This window comes from Pan paniscus, chromosome 16, assembly GCF_029289425.2.
Source record: "Pan paniscus chromosome 16, NHGRI_mPanPan1-v2.0_pri, whole genome shotgun sequence".
NCBI lineage: Eukaryota > Metazoa > Chordata > Mammalia > Primates > Hominidae > Pan > Pan paniscus.
The window spans coordinates 88,526,203-88,549,135 of NC_073265.2; the positions used below are offsets into that span (position 1 = coordinate 88,526,203).

Here is a 22,933-nt window from a genome sequence, read left to right on the forward strand (position 1 = left end):
CTCAGCCTCCCGAGTAGCTGGGACTACAGGCACGTGCCATCATGCCCAATTAATTTTTGTGTTTTTAGTAGAGATGGGGTTTTACCATGTTGGCCAGGATGGTCTCGATCTCTTGACCTCGTGATCTGCCCACCTTGGCCTCCCAAACTGCTGGGATTACAGGTGTGAGCCACCATGCCTGGCTGCAGGATATATATTTATCACATTTATGGCAGCACAAATATAGCCCTAATGCCCTCAAGATTCTGGTCTGGATTCTGTGAAACAAGATAAACAGGTCAGAATGTTTCCCATGCTGACAGAGTGCGTAACCCAGGAAGGATGTGATGGATTTCATCAAATCTAAGTTCCAGAGATGGAACATCGAGCATTACTGTACGAACCAGCAAGACAGTAAAAGTACTGCTCAACTATGACAAAGCATAAGATGCAGCTGCCTGTGAGATTCATCTGATTTCAGGATGCCAAAATTAAAACAAAAAAAAACAAAAAACACCTGGCTCTTTGCATCAATAAAATATGGTAGGCGATGAGAACAAGAACAGGAGGACATGCACATAGCAACACAGCACAGACTTCTATATGTAAGTAGTGTGGTTAATAAGTGCCCAACAATTTTCAATTGCAGAAATGTGAAACCAGCCCAAATTCCCATCAATCAATGAGTGGATAAAGAAACCGCAGTATATAGATAGGATGGAATTCTACTCAGCCATAAAAAGAAATGTATTAATGGCACTTATAGCAACCTGGATGGGATTGGAGACTATTCATTTTTTTTTTTTTTTGGAGACAGAGTCTCACTCTGTCACCTAGGCTGGAGTGCCGTGGCACAATCTTGGCTCACTGCAACTCTGCCTGCCGGGTTCAAGCGATTCTTCTGCCTCAGCCACCAGAGTAACTGGGACTACAGGCGAGTGCCACCACACCCGGCTAACTTTTGTATTTTTAGTAGAGATGGGGTTTTACCATATTGACCAGGCTGGTCTCGAACTCCTGACCTTGTGATCTGCCTGCCTCGGAGACTATTATTCTAAGTGAAGTAACTCAGGAATGGAAAACCAAACACCATATGTCCTCACTCATAAGTGGGAGCTAAGCTATGAGGATGCAAAGGCATAAGAATGATAGAATGGATACTGGGGACTCGATGGGAAAAGGTGGGAAGCGGGTGAGGGACGAAAGACTAAAAATTGGGTTCATGTATACTGCTTGGGTGATGCTGCACCAAAATCTCACAAATCACCACTAAAGAACTTACTCATGTGACCAAATACCACCTGTTCCCCAAAAACTTATGAAAATAAAGAATAAATAAATGAAAAGTGTCCAACTTAGTCTAACTTTCAATACAGCTAAACACACAGCCATAAAAACAAAGTGTGGACTCGTGCCATTTCCCTTGGAGCAGAGAAACCTGAACGATCAGGGAGGCATTGTCCTAGGATAGTAAAGGGAGGAGGGAGGAGGTAAAGGTTTCAGGAGACAGACTTTCAAAAGGAAACAAGCCATAGGCCAAAATATGAGAAATAACTATTCATGAGTCCATCCTGATCTAATGAAATGACTACATACATAAGTAAACAAGTAAGTAAGTGGGTCCAGGAGGAGGACTCAGCTCTCTCATGCACTTGCACTCCCAGTAACTGATGTAACTCCTCTGCCCTGAAGCAGAGAGGAACTCCCCTACTCGAGTGTGGGCTGCGTATACTTCCTTCCTTCCAAAGAGAACAGGATAGAAGTGGGGACAAAAAGTAACTGTATGGTGGCCAGGTGCAGTGGCTCACGCCTGTAATCCCAGCACTTTGGGAAGCCGAGGTGGACGGATCACCTGAGGTCAGGAGTTTGAGACCAGCCTGGCCAACAGAGTGAAACCCCGTCGCTACTAAAAATACAAAAATTAGCCAGGCGTGGTGGCATGTGCCTGTAGTCCCAGCTGTTCAGGAGGCTGAGCCAGGAGAATTGCTCGAACCTGGGGGGCAGAGCTTGCACTGAGCCAAGATCACCCCCACTGCACACTAGCCTCAGTGACACAGAGAGACTCCATCTGGAAAAGGAAAAAAAAAAAAAAAGTAACTGTATGGTAGAGAGGCCTGACAAACACTCTCTCCACCAAGTAAGATCAAGGTCATCATGGACAGTGCTGTCACATTGATACTGTGTGCCCTTGATCTGACAGGATGAAAGTGACACTTTACCTCTGTCTTCCTCCCCCTAACCTCACTCTGATCATGAGAAAAGCAGCAGAAAAGTCCCAATTGAGGAACAAACTATCAATTCCTGGCCAGACTCTTCAAAACCATCAACGTCATCAAAAACTAGGAAAGTCTGGCCGGGCGCGGTGGCTCCCGCCTGTAATCCCAGCACTTTGGGAGGCCGAGGCGGGCGGATCACGAGGTCAGGAGATCGAGACCATCCTGGCTAACACGGTGAAACCCCGTCTCCACTAAAAATACAAAAAGTTAGCCGGGCGTGGTGGCGGGCGCCTGTAGTCCCAGCTACTCGGGAGGCTGAGGCAGGAGAATGGCACGAACCCGGGAGGCAGAGCTTGCAGTGGGCCAAGATCGCGCCACTGCACTCCAGCCTGGGCAACAGAGCAAGACTCCATCTCAAAAAAAAAAAACAACAACAACAACAAACAAAATTAGGAAAGTCTGAGAAATGGCCACAGCCAAGACAAGCCTACGGAGACTCGAGGACTTATGAATGTGGTGTTCTGGCTGAGATTCTGGGACAGAAGAGAGGCATTAGGGGAAACTGAGGGAACCCAAATAGACTATGGACTTTATGTAAAGGTAATATATTCCTACTGGTTCCGTCATTGTGACAAATACACCATACTAACGTACAAGGTTAATAATGGGAAGAATTGAGGAATATATATTCTGTGCTATCTTCACAACTTTTCTGTACATATAAACGTATTTTTAAATAAAAAGTTTCTCTAAAAAAATAAACAGGAAACAAGCTGGACAGGCTGCTCTGTTTAGCACCCTGGAAAAGGGTGAGGACTCTAGACTTGCTGGGGGCCATGTAGGAAGTAGGGGGACCCACAGTAACATCCGGGAAAAATGTGGGGGTCATTCTGAAAGATCTATCATCTTGGTCTGGTTTTTCTGGCTTGTCTTCCTGTCAACGTGGGAATGGATTTGGGGTTTAGCTAGAACTAAACATATGACTCACTTGTCTGTGAATAGCAAACTTTTCTCCAAATAAGCAGAAAAAATATGTTTCCTTGAGCGTTTACTAGGAGCACAGTGTTTGTGGGGAGGACTGTGAAGCCACAGCAGACACCCTCCATGCACGTGGACCGTGGGGTCTCCTCCACCAAGGTGTGGATTCCATCTGCACTCGCCTTGATCCTTGGGAGCTCCCTGAGTGTGGCCCCTTGTGCAGGCGACTGGGGCTATGAGAGCAAAGCCTTCTGCCCAGAGCACAGGCTCTTTGCCATGGACTCACACAGTCCCCATATTCTTGTGGATTCTTGTGTCATTTCGAAGTGAGAATGCAAGGACAGTCCTATTTCACGCTGTTCCAAGGCCAGCGTGAACTGTGTATCACCACTTGGTTACTTCTCTTCCCACTAACAAGGTGGGGCTCACACTACAGTCACCAGACTGAGAAAAGGAGGTGTGAGACGTCATGGCAAAGTGCATTTGGGTTATCCAACCGTGGAGGCAAATGTTCAGATAACCCATTGAAGCAGGTGCCCAGGACATGGTTGGCGCTGAGCTGGGGGCTATCATAGGTGAGGTCTGTGTAAACTAGAGAGACGTCTGAGGTCTCCCTTCCTCCTCACTCTGGTTATTTTTATCTGAGGCTTTTTTTTTTTTTTTTTTTTTTTGAGACAGTGTCTTGCTCTGTTGCCCAGGCTGGAGTGCGGTGGCATGATCTTGGCTCACTGCAACCTCCGCCTCCCGGGTTTGAGTAATTCTCATCCCTTAGCCTCCTGAGTAGCTGGGATTATAGGCACCAGCCACCACACCCAGCTGATTTTTGTGTTTTTAGCAGAGGCAGGGTCTCACCCTGTTGGCCAGGCTGGTCTCAAACTCCTGGCCTCAAGTGATCCACCTGCCTCAGCCTCCCAAAGTGCTGGGATTATAGGCGTGAGCCACCACACCCAGCCTGAGGCTTTCTCATTTTAGTCAAGAAAACAAAACAAACCCACTCTGGACTAATTGGAAAAATGTCTGTCATATATATGTTTGTATTTACCTAGGTTGGAAAAAGGTTTTGTCCTGGGATTTGGTGGGAAGAATAAAGGTTCTCTTGGGAAAAAAAAGAAGAAGAATCAAGAGAAACAATTTTCTTTCACTTGGAAAGGTTTGCACTTACTTCCCTATCCCTGAACAGGACTCAGCTTTCATCCTAAAGCACCGTTCAGCTTAGAAATTCTTTGACTGTTCTGATTCACGGCTCTTTATTATTATTATTATTATTATTATTTAAAGCAACATGTAAGAAAGGCACCAGGCCACCTCATCTTTGGGGCAAAGAGAAATTATTCTGCATGTCAAGTTTATCAAATATGAGAAGAGCCCTGACCTCTTGGCTGCCTAGGCTGTATTTTAAGGGCAGTTATGTAATGGCTTGGCCCAACTGACCTGGGGTGTGTTTTCAAAAACCCTTGCTTTATTTGCTGACTCACCAGGCTGAGGCACTTAAGAGCTAAGCATGTAATTTCTTTTGAATGAATATGAGGTGGTAGTGGCTCCAAAATTAGAGTATCCAGAAACCAGGGAATAATGATGTAACTACTGCATAGGTCACTATGTAAAACTTGAGACTAAGAAGGGAAGAGTGCCCGTCCTAGTCTGGCTCAATGTTAAATATTTTGGCACATACTGCAAACAGCATTAAGTCGCTTTTCTGGGAGTTTGTAGGAACTGCCTCTTTTCCTTGTGAACTTTTAGCATGTATAATAATCTGTCTGTATTTTTCTTCTTTTCAAAATATCCTTTTCCCATTCATGAGCAACCACAATAAAAATGCATTTGAGTTATTTGTTAAAAGCTCACCTCTCTTAGAGGCAAAATACTGCTGGTGTAAAATTGAACATTTTTTTCCTTACTATCTATAATTCCATGAGTTCCCATTTATAATGCCTGGCAGTGGAGTAAGTAGTCTTTTTTTTTTTTTTTTTTTCTATTTTGAGTCTCACTCTGTCGCCCAGGCTGGAGTGCAGTGGCGCAGCTCACTGCAAGATCTGCTTCCCGGGTTCACACCATTCTCCTGCCTCAGCCTCCCAAGTAGCTGGGACTACAGGCGCCCACCACCACGCCCGGCTAATTTTTTTGTATTTTAGCAGAGACAGAGTTTCACCATGTTAGCCAAGATGGTCTTGATCTCCTGACCTTGTGAACCACCCACCGTGGCCTCCCAAAGTGCTGGGATTACAGGCCTGAGCCACCATGCTCGGCCTGGAGTAAGTACTCTTTAAACATTGCTTGGTAATGCTCTTGATATTGATAAAATTGACTCTTGCTGGGAGAATGCAGGAGGATAGAAAAGAAAACTATTCATTCATGTATCTAGTGAACACATAGCCGGGCCCTTGGTGGAGATGGGGATATGTTACGCAGGTCCCTAGAGACAGTGAGATGCTTGTATTGACTCAAGATGCCATGTGCCCTTTTGTTCATTATTCAGCCCATCTAAGTCTATTTCTATACCCCTGTAATGGGTCAAATGAACGTCCGTGAACATTACCTTAATACAACCACTTAGGTGATTATACCTACTATGGACACTTTTGGCTGTATGCTGGCACTTTCAGTGGGTACTACCAATGAGGTCCCAAACCAGAATCCCAGTGGAGTCTACAGACATGTTAGTGGAGGACCTGAAGTGACCCAGGATAGCCCAGGAAGGGACAGTGGTCCTGCAGTTTGATAGTGAAGAGAGCTTCTAAAGAGGTTGCAATGGACTCTGCCCAGACGAAAATACCACCAAGAAGGGGAAAATGAAAGCTAGAGACTGATAGCAAGGACAGTGGAGAAGACAAACTCGACTGGCAGAGGGTACCGGAACCCTGGACGTGGGCCTGCCAGCCTAGGAAACTGCTGCTTCCAGATGCCATTCCTGGTAGTGCTCCTTGCGGGTCATCTGCTGTTACTGGGGCTTCTGTTCTGGTCACCACGCACACGGCCCTATGGTGAGCAAGAAGATTGAGCAGCCTATAATGCAGTCTATGTCTAAGGCACTGGACGCAGAGCTTGAGGAGGGGCAAACATGAACTCACAGCACAGGGACAGCCATGAAGAGATGGATATAGGGCTGAGGCATTAGGGTGACTATCCTCACTTCGCTCACCCTCAGGTCCTCGGGTTCTTCTATCGAGTTCTACTACATTTTAAACCCACTGGCTGGGTGCAGTGGCTCACACCTGTAATCCTAGCACTTTGGGAGGCCAAGGCGGGAGGATCACCTGAGGTTAGGGGTTCGAGACCAGCCTGGCCAACATGGTGAAACCTCATCTCTACTAAAAATACAAAAATTAGCTGGCGTGATGGCAGGTGCCTGTAATCCCAGCTACTCAGGAGGCTGAGGCAAGAGAATTGCTTGAACCCGGGAGGTGGAAGTTTCAGTGAGCCAAGATGGTGCCACCACACTCCAGACCGGGCAACAGAACAAGACTCCATCTCAAAACAAACAAACAAACAAAAAACCCACTCTTGTGCTAGAAGTGATCCTCTTCCTCTGAACTAAATGTTTCCTGACCCCAGGAGAAGAGCGCAAGTGGGCTGAACCTGGCCTTCCCTCACCAGGACCAACTGAGGTTGGAATTCAGGCACCACCACTTTGTGGCATGTGCCCTCAGGCCAGATGTGCAACCTCTCTGAGCACCCCCTTCCTCATCTGCAAAATGGGAACAATTTCAATGCCTCTGGAAAGCAGGAAGAATTCAATGAACTACTCTGCATAAAAAGTCACTTTGAGAATTTATTCCAGCTTTCCAGAAGAAGTTAGCCTTCATTGCTGCTTCCACCAGGCAGCCTTCCCAGCTACCCTCCCTCCAGGGTACAGTTTCTTTTCAACTTTGCTTGAGCTTCCTCATTATGTTGCTTTCTTCCATATGTTTTTCAGAATGAAATTAATGTCTTTTCTTCCTCAGATGCCTACAGTGCAGCATGCAGCTCTTCTTAGAATCTGCTTTGTGTTGTAATTATTTTGTTTATGGACCATGTCCTCTCCCTAAACAGGAATCGCTATAGGGAACTGTGGTATAAGAGAGAGTATACTTAGCCTGTGTCCCTAGTTCCAGGCACAGAGCTTCAAAAACCCTTAGAATTTCATAAGTGATAGAAGTGTCTTTCATGGGAATGAGGTGACTCATCTGGGCCCCTAAATAGCTTCAGGATGGGATCTGGCCACCAGAAAAAAACAATCAAGTGATCAGAGAGTTAGACTTTCTGGTACCAGATCTTCAAAAAGGGGAGGTGGACTGAAGATTGAGTTTAATCATATGACCATTGATGTAATCAGTCATGTCTACATAAGGAATCTCCAATAAAAACTCTGGATACCAAAGCTAAGTAGAGCTTCTTGATGAGTGTCTGGATGTGCCAGGAGGGTAACGTGCCAACACCATAGTGAGAGGGCATGGATTTGGGATCCTCCCAGACCTCACCCTTCATAATGAAACTGCAGTGTAAGTATAGCACATTCCTGAGTTCTGTAAGTAGTTCTGGTGAATCACTGAACCTGGGGTTTTAAGAACTCCTAAATTAATAGCCATTTGGCCAGAAGTACAGGTGGATCTGGTGACCCCTTGAAGTGTGGCTGGCATCTAAAGTGGGGACAACTTCATGGAGAACTTTGCTCTTAGCCTATGGGGTCTGTGCTAACTCCAGATAATTAGTGTCAAAATTGTATGCAGTACACCCAGTTGGGGTGGAAATGGAAGAGGAAGAGACTAACATAATAATAGTCTTTGTGCTCCACATCAGGAATGGATAAATACGTCAGACTTAAAAGAGCTAATTTAGGCTGGGCATGGTGGCTTACACCTGTAATCCCAGCACTTTGGGAGGCTGAGGCAGGTGGATCAAGAGGTCAGGAGATGGAGACCAGCCTGGCCAATATGATGAAACCTCGTTTCTACTAATAATAGAAAAATTAGCTGGGTGTGGTGGCGTGCACCTATAGTCCCAGCTAATTGGGAGGCTGAGACAGCAGAATTGCTTAAACCCGGGAGGCGGAGGTTGCAATGAGCCAAGATTGTGCCACTGCACTCCAGCCTGGGTGACAGAGTGAGACTCCATCTCAAAAAAAAAAAAAAGAGCCAATTTAATTTTTGATATTCATATGGACATTTGTTATTTCTTTGGCCTTCCTCTCTGCTTGGGGACACCCCTGATACTGGAGTGTTGGTGGTAGCATCTGGCTCTCACTACACCTGCTGAAAAGGCCAGAGAGTCTCTCCTGCAGCCAGGACAGGGTCACATGACTTAGGCTCAGCCAATATGATGCACTCACCCTCAACATTCCATCAGGAGCAAATGTTTCTGATAGAAGCAACAACACCAAGCTTCCCAGGGCAGAAGTAAAGCCTGAGGTGGGCAGGGGTGGTGGTGGGGTTGTCGTGGGTGCAGTATCCAGTGGCATGGGGACAACTACAGTGCCTAGTGTTCAGCAGGGATGGCAGTGGTGCCTTTACCCACCTTGTTCTATGGGGTGATTTTTGGTCTCTATGACTGAAGCTTTGTTTGTTTACTTATCTGTTTTGTAATTTTATTGAAACCACATACTCTATACTTCTACTCTTTAATAGTTACTCTTGAAGATAGCCAAATAGGAGCAGCTCCAGTCTGCAGCTCCCAACGAGATCAACCAGAAGGCAGGTGATTTCTGCATTTCCAACTGAGGTACCCAGTTCATCTCATTGGGACTGGCTGGACAGTGGGTGCAGCCCACAGAGGGTGAGCTGAAGCAGGGTGGGGCGTTGTCTCACCTGGGAGGCACAAGGGGTCAAGGGATTCCCCTCTCCCTGCCAAGGGAAGCTGTGAGAGACTGTACTAGGAGGAACAGTGCACTCCAGCCCAGATACTGCGCTTTTCCTATGGTCTTCGCAACTGGCAGACCAGGAGATTCCCTCCGGTGCCTAGGCCACCAGGGCCCTGGGTTTCAAGCTCAAAACTGGACGGGGGTTTGGGCAGACACCAAGCTAGCTGCAGGAGTTTATTTTTTTTCATACCCCAGTGGCACCTGCAACACCAGCGAGACAGAATCGTTCACTCCCTTGGAAAGAGGGTTGCAGCCACGGAGCCAAGTGGTCTGACTCAGTGGGTCCCACTCTCCCACAGAGCCCAGCAAGCTAAGATCCACTGGCTTGAAATTCTCACTGCAGCACAGCAGTCTGAGGTCGACGTAGGACCCTTGAGCTTGGTGGGGGGGAGGGGCGTCCACCATTGCTGAGGCTTAAGTAGGTAGTTTTACCCTAACAGTGTAAACAAAGCCACCGGGAAGTTCAAACTGGGCACAGCTCATCACAGCTCAGCAAGGCCACTGCGGCCAGACTGCCTCTCTAGATCCCTCCTCTCTGGGAAGGGCATCTCTGAAAAAAAGGCAGCAGCCCCAGTCAGGGACATATAGCTAAAACCCCCATCTCCCTGGGACAGAGCACCTGGGGGAAGGGGCAGCTGTGGGCGCAGCTTCAGCAGACTTCAATGTTCCTGCCTGACAGCTCTGAAGAGAGGAGCGGATCTCCCAGCAGTGTCTGATCTCTGATAAGGGACAGACTACCTCAAGTGGGCCCCTGACACCCATGTATCCTGACTGGGAGATACCTCCCAGTAGGGGCCGACAGACACCTCATATAGGAGAGCTCTGGCTGGCATCTGGCAGGTGCTCCTCTAGGACGAAGCTTCAGGCGGCAATCTTTGCTGTCCTGCAGCCTCTACCAACAATACCCAGAAAAACAGGGTCTACAGTGAACCTCCGGCAAACTCCAGCAGACCTGCAGTAGAGGGCCCTGACTGTTAGAAGGAAAACTGACAAACAGAAAGAAATAGCATCAACATCAACAAAAAGGACGTCCAGACACAGAAAGCCCATTTGAAGGTCACCAACATCAGAGACCAAAGGTAGATAAATCCATGAACATGGGGCAAAATCAGTGCAAAAAGGCTGAAAATTCCAAAAACCAGAATGTCTCTTCACCTCAAAAGGATCACAGCTCCTTGCCAGCAAGGGAACAAAACTGGATGGAGAATGAGTTTGACGAATTGACAGAAGTAGGCTTCACAAGGTGGATAATAACAAACTCCTCTGAGCTAAAGAAGCATGTTCTAACCCAATGTAAGGAAGCTAAGAACCTTGAAAAAAGGTTAGATGAATTGCTAACTAGAATAACCAGTTTAGAGAACATAATTGACCTGATGGAGCTGAAAACAGAGCACAAGAACTTCAAGAAGCATACACAAGTATCAATAGCTGAATCGATCAAGTGGAAGAAAGGATATCAGAGATTGAAGATCAACTCAATGAAATAAAGTGAGAAGACAAGATTAGAGAAAAAAGAGTGAAAAGAAACGAACAAAGCCTCCAAGAAATATGGGACTATGTGAAAAGAACAAATCTACGTTTGATTGGTGTACCTGAAAAGTGACAGGGAGAATGGAACCAAGTTGGAAAACACTATTCAGGGTATTATCCAGCAGAACTTTCCCAACCTAGCAAGGCATGCCAACATTCAAATTCAGAAAATATAGAGAACACCACAAAGATACTCCTTGAGAAGAGCAACCCCAAGACACATAATTGTCAGATTCACCAAGGTTGAAATGAAGGAAAAAATGTTAAGGGCACCCAGAGAGAAAGGTCGGGTTACCCACAAAGGGAACCCTATCAGACTAATAGCGAATCTCTCAGCAGAACCCCTACAAGCCAGAAGAGTGTGGGGGCCAAAATTCAACATTCTTAAAGAAAAGAATTTTCAACCCAGAATTTCATATCCAGCCAAACTAAGCTTCATAAGCAAAGGAGAAATAAAATCCTTTACAGACAAGCAAATGCTGAGAGATTCTGTCACCACCAGGCCTGCCTTACAAGAGCTCCTGAAGGAAGCACCAAATATGGAAAGGAACCACCGGTAACAGCCACTGCGAAACCATACCAAATTGTAAAGACTATTCATGATATGAAGAAACTGCATCAACTAACGGGCAAAATAACCAGCAAGTATCATAATGACAGGATCAAATTCACACATAACAATATTAACCTTAAATGTAAATGGGCTAAATGCCCCAATTAAAATACACAGACTGGCAAATTGGATAAAGAGTCAAGACCCATTGGTGTCTCAAGTGCAAAGACACACAAAGGCTCAAAATAAAGGGACGGAGGAATATTTACCAAGCAAATGGAAAGAAAAAAAAAAAGCAGCAGTTACAATCCTAGTCTCTGATAAAACAGACTTTAAACCAACAAAGATCAAGAGAGACAAAGAAGGGCACTACATAATGGTAAAGGGATCAATGCAACGAGAAGAGCTAACCATCCTAAATACATATGCACCCAATATAGGAGCACCCAGATTCATAAAGCAAGTTCTTGGAGACCTACAAAGAGACTTGGACTCCCACACAATAATAGTGGGAGACTTTAACACCCCACTGTCAATATTAAACAGATCAATGAGACAGAAAATTAACAAGGATATCTAGGACTTGAATTCAGCTCTGGACCAAGCAGACCTAAGAGACATCTACAGAACTCTCCACCCCAAATAAACAGAATATACATTCTTCTCAGCACCACATCACACTTATTCTAAAACTGACCACATAATTGGAAGTAAAACACTCCTCAGCAAATGCGAAAGAATGGAAATCATAATGAACAGTCTCTCAGACCACAGTGAAATAGAATTAGAACTCAGGATTAAGAAACTCACTCAAAACCGCACAACTACATGGAAACTGAACAACCTGCTCCTGAATGACTACTGGGTAAATAACGAAATTGAGGCAGAAATAAAGATGTTCTTTGAAACCAATGAGAACAAAGATACAACGTACCAGAATCTCTGGGACACATTTAAAGCAGTGTGTAGAGGGAAGTTTATAGCATTAAATGCCTACAAGAGAAAGCAGTAAAGATCTAAAATCAACACCCTAACATCACAATTAAAAGAACTAGGGAAGCAAGAACAAATTCAAAAGCTAGCGGAAGACAAGAAATAACTAAGATCAGAGTAGAACTGAAGGAGATAGAGGCATGAAAAAACCCTTCAAAAAAATCAATGAATCCAGGAGCTGGTTTTTTGAAAAGATCAACAAAATAGATAATATGCTAGCCAGACTAATAAAGAAGAAAAGAGAGAAGAATCAAATGGATGCAATAAAAAATGAGAAAGGGGATATCACCACCGATCCCACAGAAATACGAACTACCATCAGAGAATACTATAAACGCCTCTACACAAATAAACTAGAAAATATAGAAGAAATGGATAAATCCCTGGACACATACACCCTCCCAAGATTAAACCAGGAAGAAGTCGAATCCCTAAATAGACCAATAACAAGTTCTGCAATTGAGGCACTAATTAATAGCCTACCAACTAAAAAAAGTCCAGGGCCAGATGGATTCATGGCCGAATTCTACTTCTGAAACTATTCCAAACAATAGATAAAGAGGGAATCCTCCCTAACTCATTTTAGGAGGTGAGCATCATCCCGATACCAAAAACCTGGCAAACAACAAAAAAAGAATTTCAGGCCAATATCCCTGATGAACATTGATGCAAAAATCCTCAATAAAATAATGGCAAACTGAATCCAGCAGCACATCAAAAAGCTTATATACTACAATCAAGTCAGCTTCATCCCTGGGATGCAAGGCTGGTTCAACATATGCAAATCAATAAATGTAAGCCATCACATAAACAGAACCAAAGACAAAAACCACTATTATCTCAATAGATGCAGAAGAGGCCTTTGACGAAATTCAACACCCTTCATGCTAAAAACTCTCAATAAACTAGGTACTGACGGAATGTATCTCAAAATAGTAAGAGCTATTTATGACAAACCCACAGCCAATATCATACTGAATGGGCAAAAACTGGAAATTCCCTTTGAAAACCAGCACGAGACAAGGATGCCCTCTCTGACCACTCCTATTCAACACAGTATTGGAAGTTCTGGCCAGGGCAGTCAGGCAAGACAAAGAAATAAAGGTATTCAAATAGGAAGAGAAGAAGTCAAATTGTCTCTGTTTGCAGATGAAATGATTGTATATTTAGAAAACCCCATCGTCTCAGCCCAAAATCTCAAGGTGATAAGCAATTTCAGCAAAGTCTCAGGATACAAAATCAATGTGCAAAATTTACAAGCATTCCTATACACCAATAACAGACAAACAGAGAGCCAAATCATGAGTGAACTCCCATTCACAATTGCTACAAAGAGAATAAAATACTTAGGAATACAACTTACAAGGGATGTGAAGGACCTCTTCAAGGAGAACGTCAAACCACTGCTCAAGGAAATAAGAGGACACAAACAAATGGAAGAACATTCCATGCTCATGGGTAGGAAGAATCAATATCGTGAAAATGGCCATACTGCCCAAGGTAATTTATAGATTCAATGCCATCCCCATCAAGCTACCATTGACTTTCTTCACAGAATTGCAAAAACTACTTTAAATTTCATATGGAACCAAAAAAGAGCCTGCATAGCCAAGACAATCCTAAGCAAAAAGAACAAAGCTGGAGGCATCACATTACCTGACTTCCAACTGTACTACAAGGCTGCAGTAACAAAAACAGCATGGTACTAGTACCAAAACAGATATATAAACCAATGGAACAGAACGGAGGCCTCAGAAATAACAGCACACATCTACAACCATCTGATCTTTGACAAACCTGACAAAAACAAGCAATGAGGAAAGGATTCCCTATTTAATAAATGGTGTTGGGAAAACTGGCTAGCCATATGCAGAAAGCTGAAACTGGAACCCTTCCTTACAGCTTATACAAAAATTAATTCAAGATGGATTAAACACTTAAACGTAAGAAACGTAAGACCTAAAACTGTAAGAACCCTAGAAGAAAACCTAGACAATACCACTCAGAACATAGGCATGAGCAAAGACTTCATAACTAAAACACCAAAAGCAATGGCAACAAAAGCCAAAATTGACAAATGGGATCTAATTAAACTAAAGAGATTCAGCATAGCAAAAGAAACTATCATCAGAGTGAACAAGCAACCTACAGAATGGGAGAACGTTTTTGCAATCTACCCACCTGACAAAGGGCTAATATCCAGAATCTACGAGGAACTTAAATTTACAAGAAAAAAACAACCCCATCAACAAGAAAAAAACAACCCCATCAAAAAGTGGGCGAAGGATATCAACAGACACTTCTCAAAAGAAGACATTTATGTGGCCAAGAAACATATAAAAAAGCTCATCACTGGTCATTAGAGAAATGCGAATCAAAACCAAAATGAGATATCATCTCATGCCAGTTAGAATGGTGATCATTAAAAAGTCAGGAAACAACAGATGCTGGAGAGGATTCGGAGAAATAGGAATACTTTTACACTGTTGGTGGGAGTGTAAACTAGTTCAACAATTGTGGAAGACAGTGTAGCGACTCCTCAAGGATCTAGAACTAGAAATACACAGATACAGAAAATCAAACACTGCATGTTCTCACTCATACTGGGAGTTAAACAATGAGAACACATGGACACGGGGGTGGGGGTGGGCATCACACACCGGGGCCTGTCAGGGGGTGGGGGGTGGGAGAGGGATAGCATTAGGAGAAATACCTAATATAGATGATGGGTTGATGGGTGCAGCAAACCACCATGGCACGTGTATACCTATGTAACAAACCTGCACGTTCTGCACATGTACCCCAGAACTTAAAGTATAATAAAACAATTACATGAAAAAAAAAAGAGAACACAAAATTGAAAAAACAAAACAACAAAAAAAAATACTCTTGAAATTTTGCCATATATGCATAATTTAACAAAGTCTAAAGCTGATATCTGGATGCCTGTCCTGTAGAATACAAGGACCTTAAAAAACTTAAATTTTGGCCTGGCACGGTGACTCACGCCTGTAATCCCAGCACTTTGGGCGGCCGAGGCAGGTGGATCATGAGGTCAGGAGATCGAGACCATCCTGGCCAACATGGTGAAACCCCGTCTGTACTAAAAATGCAAAAATTAGCCGGGCATGGTGGCACACACCTGTAGTCCCAGCTACTTAGGAGACTGAGGCAGGAGAATAGCTTGAACCTGGGATGTGGAGGTTGCAGTGAGCCAAGATCATGCCACTGCACTCTAGCCTGGGTGACAGAGCAAGACTCTATCTCAAAAAACAAAAACAAAAAGCTTAAACTTTGATTATCCTTCTTGGCTTATAAAAGCTTTCATTGTCTTACATTTTAGTTCAGTTCTCTATTTAAAGCCTAACAAGAAGCTACTGGCCCGGCGTGGTGGCTCACACCTGTAATCCCAGCACTCTGGGAGGCTGAGGTGGGTGGATTGCTTGAGTCCAGGAGTTCAAGATCAGCCTGGGCAACATGGCAAAACCTTGCCTCTAATAAAAAATACAAAAATTAGCCAGGCATGGTGGCACGTGCCTGTAGTCCCAGCTATACTGCATTCCAGCCTGGGCAATTGGAGTGAGACCCTGTATCAAAAAAGAAAAAAAAAAATGGAGCTATTATTACTATGACCTTATACAAATAATGCTAGTTTAGATTTTCCCTGCGGGCTCACTACCCCTCCTTGCATTTCACACTGTCTTTCTCAGATCATTTTCCTTCCTTTTGAAGGACATCCTTTATGTGTTCCCTTAGCACTGTGTCTTTTGATAGTAAACTCTTGGTGTTTGTTTTTATAAAAATGTCTTTGCTTCATTATTCATGTTTTTGAAACAATTTTGCTGGGTACACAATTATAATGATAATTTTTTTGGCACTTTGAATATATTACTCTACGTATTCTGGCTTTTACTGTTGCCTTTGAGACATTTACTCTAATTAGATTGTCAATTTTTCCAAGTAATGTCTTTCTCTCTGGCTAAAGACCTCCTTGTCTTTGGTATTCTGTAGCTTAACTATAATGTGTATCGGTGTGGATCTTGTTTGTCCTTGCTTGGTCTGTTTTGTGCTCATCTCTGTGGATTCATGCCTTTCATCACTTCTGGAATATTCTCAGTCACTATCTCTTTGAATATTGCTTCTGTTCCATTCTCATTGTTCTCTCCTTCTGGAACTCCTACTAAATGTATTTAGAACATCACATTTTATCGTCCACATTTATTTTCTGTCTTCTTTCTGTATCTCCTTATGCTGCTCTTTTGAGTAGTATCTTCAGATCTATCTTCTAGTTCACTAATTTTCTCTTCATTTGTCTCTAAACTTCTATATATGCATATGCATGTATATCTATATGTATATCTAATCTGTCTTTATTGAGATATAATTCACCTCCCATACAATTATCCCATTTAAAGCCTACAATTCAGGCCGGGTGCAGTGGCTTACACCTGTAATCCCAGCAGTTTGGGAGGCCAAGGTGGGCAGATCACCTGAGGTCAGGAGTTCGAGACCAGCCTGGCCAACATAGTGAAACCCCATCTCTACTAAAAATATAAAAATTAGCTGGACATGGTGGCATGCCTGTAATCCCAGCTACTTGGGAGACTGAGGCAGGAGAATCTCTTGAACCTGGGAGGCAGAGGTTGCAGTGAGCCAAGATGGCACCACTGCACTCCAGCCTGGGCAACAGAGCTAGACTTTGTCTCTAAATAAAGTCTACAATTCAATGGTTTTTAGTAAATGCAGTTATGTAACCATTACTACAATCAATTTTATAATCTATCATGCCCAAAAAACCCCATATTCATTAATTGTCACTCCCCATTTCCCCCACCACCTTCCTCCTCTTCACCTACCCTAGGAAACCATTAATCCTCTTTTTGTCCCAATAGATTTGCTTAATCTGGACAATCATATAAGTGGAATCTTACCATATGTAGTCTTTTGTGACTGGTGCCTTTCATTTACCGTAATTCTAACCTGCCTTTTCAATCATCTGTTAAATTTTTCACCTCAACAACTGTTTTAAATTTCTGTAAGTTTTATTACTCTCCTTTTCATTTTACCTGATCTTTTCAGTCTTTTTGCTTACTTTTGTGATTCTATCTTTAAGTATTTCATATGTAGTTATGCTATTTTCTGAACATTCTTGTAGCTGAAGTCCTTGAGCTTCTAAATCTGCTTCTGCTGATTCCTACTTATGGTAGTTTGCTTCTCTGTATATTTGGTGATCTTTAATTGGAAATTGACATTTAGTTTATCTTAATTTGTGAAAAATCAGAAGTTTTCATTCAAGAGAAATTACATAAGCTTCTGCAGGAGTCAGGGTGCTTGAGACCACAAGGTCCCTTAAGGGACTGACTTAAAGAAGGGTCAGACCACAAGGTCCCTCAAGGGTCTGACTTAAAGAGGCTTGGTTTCATCTCCACCCCCCTTGCTGCTCACAATGCTGATCATGAAACTCACCCTCACCTGTGTATGTGTGCTAACCACTCACTCACCTCAGCCTGAAGCTCTTGGTATGTGTATATGGGTGTATGTCTAGATGTATACATGCATGTGTATATAGGGGTATATGTGTGTGTGCATATGTATATGTATGGGTGTGCATGCATGTATTATGTGTGTTGTGTATGCTTGTTGTATGTGTATATGCCTGCATGTATGTGTGTTGTGTGCATGTTGTATATGTATATATGCATGCACGTGTGTATGCCTGTGTGTTGTGTGTGCATGTTGTATATGTATTTAGGCACATGTGTATCCATGTGTGCACGCGTGGGTATGTGTTTGGTCCTCAGAGCTGCCCTTTACCTTCTGCTTGCCCAGCCATGCAGAGGCTCTATCTTACCTAGTGATATCTACCTTATCTGTGAATCATCAGAGTCAGATCCTATTTGCCTGCAGCTAAGAACCTTGACTCATGGAATAGCCTTTTAGTAATAGAAGAATTGTATCTGTGAGCACTGGCAATATGCCCCACCTGGTTCTAACGGGTTTACATGTGTTAACTCCCTTAATCATCACACCTTCCCATTTCACAGATGAGAAAACTGAGACACAGAAAAGCTGGGTGACTTGTCTTGGGTCTCGCAGCTTGCCACTGTTGGAGCTAAACCCAGGAGGCCTGGCTCTTTTCCATTCTCATGACTGTAAAAATAAACAGAAGGGTTCAGGATCATCGAGGATTTGGCAAAAAAGGTCCTGTGTTTTGAGGAACTGCCTGCAGACACACAGGAGCCCATGAAAGCCCCAAGCTGGCCTTTCTGGTATGTTGTGTGCAGCAGTGAGGCTTGGCAGTGGCTCTGGGATGCCCTCAGCTTTTTCCTGGTTGAAAGAAACCTAAATTCTAACTCAAGAGTTGAGAGTTTTCCTTGACTGCATCTGTACTGACAGCCTAGAAAACCGATGCTGCAGCTGCTGCAAATGCACAGTGCAAGGGGTTTTGCTGCATTTTCAGCTTGACCGAGAAACTCAGAATAAAGACCCCACCTTGATCCAACGGAGGCATGAAATTGATGGCCAAGTGTGAATAAGCAGTTGGCGGTGTGTCACCTGAGTGACAGCTGTATGGGGACAGAGAGCAGACAAGTGCCCCAAGGAGAAGAGGCAGTTCCCTCCTCAAGGCCTGTCTGAGGTTGTGCTTTCTCCTAGTTGGCTTTCTTACAAATAAACATGTTGTTTATGACAACAGACATTTATTAAGTGCTTTCTCTGTGCCCAGGTGCTAAAATAGCTGCTTGTACAAAGTGGCTTTACATTACATACTTACCTCTTTGGGTCCTCAGAACAACCCTGCAACATCTGCTCTATTATTCCCTCATTTCATGAATGAGAAAACTGAGGCTGGGGGAAATGACTTTCCCCTGGGCCCCATAGCCAGAAGGGACACAGACAATAGAAACCTCTCTCTGGGCCAGTGAACCTGCTCTGAGGACACTCCCCATCCCTCCCAGGAGGGTCCCTTTAGGCCCCTTTCTTTACTTCAGAGGCAGGAGGGGCATGAGGCAGACAAGTCACAACCCAAGTGCCAAAGACAAGCTGTTCTCCCAGGGGCCCATGCACTTGTTTTTCCTCCTGCCCCTGCGGATCTGGTTACTGACGGGCCTGAACGCCGGAGGTTTCTCAGCAGCCACAGAAGAAACTCATTGGGCACTGAGCTCCTGGGTCTTGAGCTACAGGGTTTTTACCTTCACTGCTTCCCAGCTGGAATTCACCAAGTGCTGCCGGAAGGGCCCAAAACCTGAAACCAAACATGCCCAGGTTTGCTCAAGCCAGACCTTGGGACTGGGGCCTCTACTCCTGGCTGCACTCAAGCACCAGGTCCCACCCCATAAGACTCTGTTCCTGCTCCTCAGACCATCTTGGGCCCTAGGGATCTTTGCACGTCCCCTTCCCCATGGAGGCTGCAACTGTGCCAACCTGGGAGCATTCTCAGAGTCCTCACATGTGAGGCATTGTTGGGGAGCAAAGAAAGAACATGGAGCTGACCCACTGCCAAGCTGGGAGGGCTTAAGAACATGTGTGCACAGATGTCTGAATAAAAAGCATGCTTTGTAAAGAACCCTGGAATAGACCCACATGAATATGCCCAATTGTTTGTTGACATAGGTGCAAAAGCAATTTCAATGGAAAAGGGATAGGTTCGTCAACCAATGGTGTTAGAACAATTAGACACTAACAGGCAAAAAACCTGAACCCTTCAACCTAAGCCTCACCCCTTACACAAAACTTAACCCAAATGAATAATGGACTTAAATATAAAAAGCAGAAGTAGCCTGGCATGGTGGCTCATGCCTGTAATCCCAGCAATTTGGGAGGCCAAGGTGGGTGGATCACCTGAGGTCAGGAGTTCGAGACCAGCCTGGCCAACATGGCGAAACCCCATCTCTACTAAATATACAAAAATTAGCCAGACATGGTGGGCACCTATAATCCCAGCTACTAGGAAGGCTGAGGCAGGAGAATCGCTTGAACCCGGGAGGCAGAGGTTGCAGTGAGCTGAGATTGTGCCACTTAACTCCAGCCTGGGCAAAAGAGCAAAACTGTTTCAGAAAAACAAACAAACAAAAAACTAAGTTTTTTGGGGGGAAGGAGAAAATCTTAGGCTATAAGGCTAGGCAAAGAGTTCTTAGATTTGAAACCAAAAGCAGGCTGCATAACAGGAATAATTAACAAACTAGATTCCGTCAAAATTAATAACTCTTGCTCTGTGAAAGTCCCTGTTAAGAGGAGGAAGAGATAAGCTACAGATAGAGAAAATAGTTGCAAATCATGTATTTCACCAAGGCTTTGTATATAAAATACATAAAGAACTCTTGAAACTCACAGTCCAATCAGCAGATGGGCAAACCACATGAAGAGACATGTCAGTGATGAGGATATACAGGTGGCAAATAAGCACATGAAAAGATGTTCAACATCATTAGCTATCATAGAAATACAAATTAAAATCTGGATGAAATGTCACAACACACTTATCAGAGTGGCTAAAATAGAAAGACTGATAACACCAAATGTTGGCAAGGATGAGGAGAAACTAGGTCACTCACACATTGCTGGTGGGAATATAAAATGGTACTGTTGCTCTGGGAAATAGTTTGACAATTTTTTTTTTAATTGAAAGTGGATTTACTAGCATTTGCACTGCTGGACATTTATCTCAGAGAAATGAAAACTTATTTTCATACAGAAGTGTATACAAAAACGTTCATAGAAGCTTTATTTGTAATAGACCAAAGCTGGAAACTACCCAAATGTTCTTCAGTGGGTTAACAGTCAAACAAATCATGGTTCACCCATCTCACGGAATACACTCAGCAGTGGAAAAAAAAGTAGAAACATCAAAATGTCCATCAACTGATGAATGGCAAACAAAATGTGGTATCATCCACACAATGAAATATTATTTGTCAATAAAAGGAATGAAGTACTGATACATGCTACTAAGAGGTGACAGCGTGCTGGCAGTCCTTGCAGCCCTTGCACACTCCAGCCCCTCCTCTGCCTGGGCTCCCACTTTGGTGACAGTTGAGGAGCCCTTCAGCCCACCACTGCACTGTGGGAGCCCCTTTCTGGGCAGCCCAAGGCCAGAGCCAGCTCTCAGCTTGCAGGGAGGCGTGGAGGGAGACGCGCGGGCGGGAACCGGGGCTGCCTGCAGTGCTTGCGGGCCAGCGCGAATTCCGGGTGGGCGTGGGCTCCGCGGGCCCTGCACTGGGAGTGGCCGGCCAGCCCCGCCGGCCCCAGGCAGTGAGGGGCTTAGCATCTGGGCCAGTAGCTGCTGTGCTCAATTTCTCCCTGGGCCTTAGCTGCCTTCCTGCCGGGCAGGGCTCAGGACCTACAGCCTGCCATGCTGGAGCTCCCCCTCCTCCGTGGGCTCCTGTGCCAACGAGCCTCCCCGACAAGCTGGCCCCCTGCTCCACGGCGCCCAGTCCCATCGACCACCCCAAGGGCTGAGGAGTGCAGGCGCAGGACTGGCAGGCAGCTCCACCTGCAGCCCCAGTGCGGGATCCACAGGGTGAAGCCAGCTGGGCTCCTGAATCTGGTGGGGATGGAGAACCTTTATTTCTAGCTAAGGGATTGTAAATACACCAATCGGCACTCTGTATCTAGCTCAAGGTTTGTAAACACACCAATCAGCACCCTGTGTCTAGCTCAGGGTTTGTGAATGCACCAATCGACACTATATCTAGCTACTCTGGTGGGGACTTGGAGAACCTTTGTGTCCACACTCTGTATCTAGCTAATCTAGTGGCGAACTTTTGTGTCTAACTCAGGGATTATAAACACACCAATGAGCACCCTGTCAAAATGGACCAATCAGTTCTCTGTAAAATGGACCAATCAGCAGGATGTGGGTGGGGCCACATAAGAGGAAAAAAAAGCAGGCTGCCTGAGCCAACAGTGGCAACCCACTCGGGTCCCCTTCCACACTGTGGAAGCTTTGTTCTTTCGCTCTTTGCAATCAGTCTTGCTGCTGCTCACTCTTTGGGTCCACACTGCCTTTATGAGCTGTAACACTCACTGCAAAGGTCTGCAGTTTCACTCCTGAAACCAGCGAGACCACGAACCCACTGGGAGGAATGAACAACTCCAGACGCGCTGCCTTAAGAGCTGTAACACTCACTGCAAAGGTCCGCAGCTTCACTCCTGAGCCAGCGAGACCATGAACCCACCAGAAGGAAGAAACTCTGAACACATCCAAACATCAGAAGGAATAAACTCTGGACACGCCGCCTTTAAGAACTGTAACACTCACCACGAGAGTCCGTGGCTTCATTCTTGAAGTCAGTGAGACCAACAACGCACCAATTCTGGACACACTACCACGTGGCTCAACCTTGAAAACATGCTAAATGAAAGAAGCCAGAGGCAAAGGACTACATGTAAAATGATTCCATTTATATGAAATGTCAGAAGACGCACATCTATAGGGACAGAAAGTATATTAGTGGTTGCCAGAAGCTGGGTATGTGTGTTGTGGGGGGACGTGAGTGGTGAAAGCTAAGGGGTGTGGGGTTTCTTTTTGGGGTGCTGAAAATGTTCTAAAATTGACTGTAGTGATGAATATGTAACTCCGTGACTATACTGAGCCACTGAATGTTACTTGCTTTAAATGAGTAAATGGTATAGCATGTGGATTATATGTCAATGAAGTAGTTTAAAAACTTTTTATAATGAAGGGACTATTGATACATACAACCTGGATGAAACTTAAATTACGCCAAGTGAAAAAGAACCAATCTCGAAAGGACATGTACTGTGTGATTTCATTTATATAAGATTTGTGTTTTTTACTTTATTTTTGCTTGTTTGCTTTTTGAGACAGAGTCTCACCCTGTCACCTAGGCT

General features: G+C 44.5%; 1 protein-coding gene across 1 annotated transcript in view; it reads right to left on the bottom strand.

Moving 5' to 3' along the window:
- The window catches only part of PGPEP1L (pyroglutamyl-peptidase I like), a 39,393-nt gene extending 17,001 nt beyond the window's left edge, over positions 1-22,392 (bottom strand). Inside the window, 2 exon segments of the mRNA XM_063596954.1 lie at positions 19,273-19,325; positions 22,341-22,392. The gene's annotated coding sequence lies outside the window, so the exon portion shown is untranslated.
- Between the last annotated feature and the right edge of the window lie 541 nt (positions 22,393-22,933).